The sequence below is a fragment of the Apteryx mantelli genome, chromosome 5, assembly GCF_036417845.1.
Source record: "Apteryx mantelli isolate bAptMan1 chromosome 5, bAptMan1.hap1, whole genome shotgun sequence".
NCBI lineage: Eukaryota > Metazoa > Chordata > Aves > Apterygiformes > Apterygidae > Apteryx > Apteryx mantelli.
This window is the reverse complement of record NC_089982.1, coordinates 88,110,559-88,112,395: the sequence shown is the minus strand read 5'-3', so window position 1 is coordinate 88,112,395 and position 1,837 is coordinate 88,110,559. Positions and strand designations below refer to the sequence as shown.

Below are 1,837 nucleotides of genomic sequence, written 5' to 3'. Positions count from 1 at the left end.
TCCCAGCTCTGGGCACTCACCAGCAGGGTCTGCAGCAGCTCCCGCTTGCAGCAGAGCTCGAACCCGGGGCCGGTGACCGCAGCCTGGATGGCAAGGCTGATCTCAGTGACGCTCTGCGCCAGGGAGAGCTTCAGTTGTGCATCCTGATCCCAGAGGAGAAAAACACACTTTGAGCTCTTCGCAGGTCCGAGGGCGGAAAGAGCAGCGGGGCTGGGGGGAATCTGCCTCCAAGCACAGCACGGGGAGGACACTATGCCTTCCGGGAACCCCGCGGACCCCAGCTCGGCACCTGCGCCCCAGCAAGGAAACCTCTCTCCCCTCCTGGGAAGGAGCCTCCCAAGGGGAGGGAAGCAGCTGCCCCGCTGCCGGCCGGAAAGACCCTGCGGACCCCTGCCCAAGGGAGCAGGGCGAGCAGTGCTGGCACGGCTGCGACGGGAGAGGCGCGCACGGGAAGGGCAAGGAGAGGCTGGAGCTGGCGGCACCCGGCCGGCTCTGCCCCGCGCCCCAAGCACCCACCTGGCAGCCCTCGCGGTAGAGCTGCAGGACGTTCCCCACCACGTCTCTCTCAACGTGGGCGAGCAGCTGCTCCCTGGGGGCGCGCAGCGCCATCTGGCCGTACGTCACCATCAGCGCAGCGCGAGTAGCGCGGGTCCTCACCGTGTCGCTCTGCCGGGAGGTCGCCGGAGAAGCACCGAGACGTCAGCCCGCGGCCCCGCTGTGCCCGGGACTCCACACGCTCCCGAGGCGAGAGCTGCCCTGCGCCCGACCGGTGGCGCAGCTCCCCACAACACCACCACAGGCTCTTTACCTTCTGGTGTTTCAAAGTCCCCGTGAACTCCTTCACCGAGGACAAAGCCAGCTGGAAGTGGCTCTCGGCACAGCGGGACACAACTGAAACCATTCCCTGCAACGCAGCAGAAACAGGGAGTCGCTCCAGCCCCAACGCCCAGCCCTGGCCAGCTCCACCGGCCAGGCAGGACCTTTCCCCAGGGAAACGGGCGTGAACAGAACGCCAGCAAGGGCTGGAGCAGGGCATGCAGGGCCCCTCTGCCCCGGGGACACGCAGGGGACACTCGGGAAAGCAGGGCGACACGAGAAATCCTCACCTGTGCCTCCCACAGCTCCACGAAGTTGGCTGCTTTCAGATGTGCCAGCGTCTGCTTTCGCACGTGGCGGAGGCACCCGCAAGCTGCCAGGGCCGTGCCGAGAGCCTTGTACAGGAACCGCTGCAAGAGAAGAGGCCGAGCCCCAGCTGCGGTGACAGCCCGGCCTGGCGGGAGAGGGCCAGGCCACGGCAACCCCACTGTGCCGGTGCCCGCGGCGCCAGCCCCAACAGCGGCCGGTGGCCAGCCCAGCCCTGCCACCAGCCCAGCACGGAGGGGAGCGCGAGCACCTTCTTGGGGAAAGAGTGGGCAGCAGGGAAACCAGCCCACGGGGCAGAGCGCCACCGCCAGCCCTCGCCCTGGCCTGAGCCTCCCGCGCCTCCGCCGCTGCAGCCCTCGGGGTGTGCAAGCGGCAGCGACACCACGCAGGGAACAAACCTTCTCCCAGGACAGGCGGGGAGAGCTGCCCAGCTGCCGGCTCAGCTCCCAGCTCAGGCCCACGGTCCAGGCCTCACTCTTGATGACCTCCAGCGACGTTCGCAGAAACTAGGGCAAAGCGGGAGATGAAGCAAACGCTCCCCTGCCCTTGGCCAGGGCCTTTTGTACATCCAAGTGGCCCTAGAGACTGTCGGGGCAGAGCTCCCCCTCACGACAGTCCGTCTCCCCACCCGCCCCTCTTGCAACCTGCCTCTCGCTCTTCCCCTAACGCGCCACTTGAGTCCCCTGGGCTCCGC

At 68.0% G+C, this 1,837-nt stretch overlaps 1 long non-coding RNA gene across 1 annotated transcript; it reads right to left on the bottom strand.

Moving 5' to 3' along the window:
* Nucleotides 1-644: 644 nt before the first annotated feature.
* LOC136992224 (uncharacterized) lies at nt 645-1,137 on the bottom strand. Its single transcript, XR_010884307.1, has 3 exons — nt 1,107-1,137; nt 809-904; nt 645-666 (listed from the first exon to the last, which is right to left on the bottom strand). It is a non-coding gene; the product is annotated as an uncharacterized lncRNA (long non-coding RNA).
* Between the last annotated feature and the right edge of the window lie 700 nt (nt 1,138-1,837).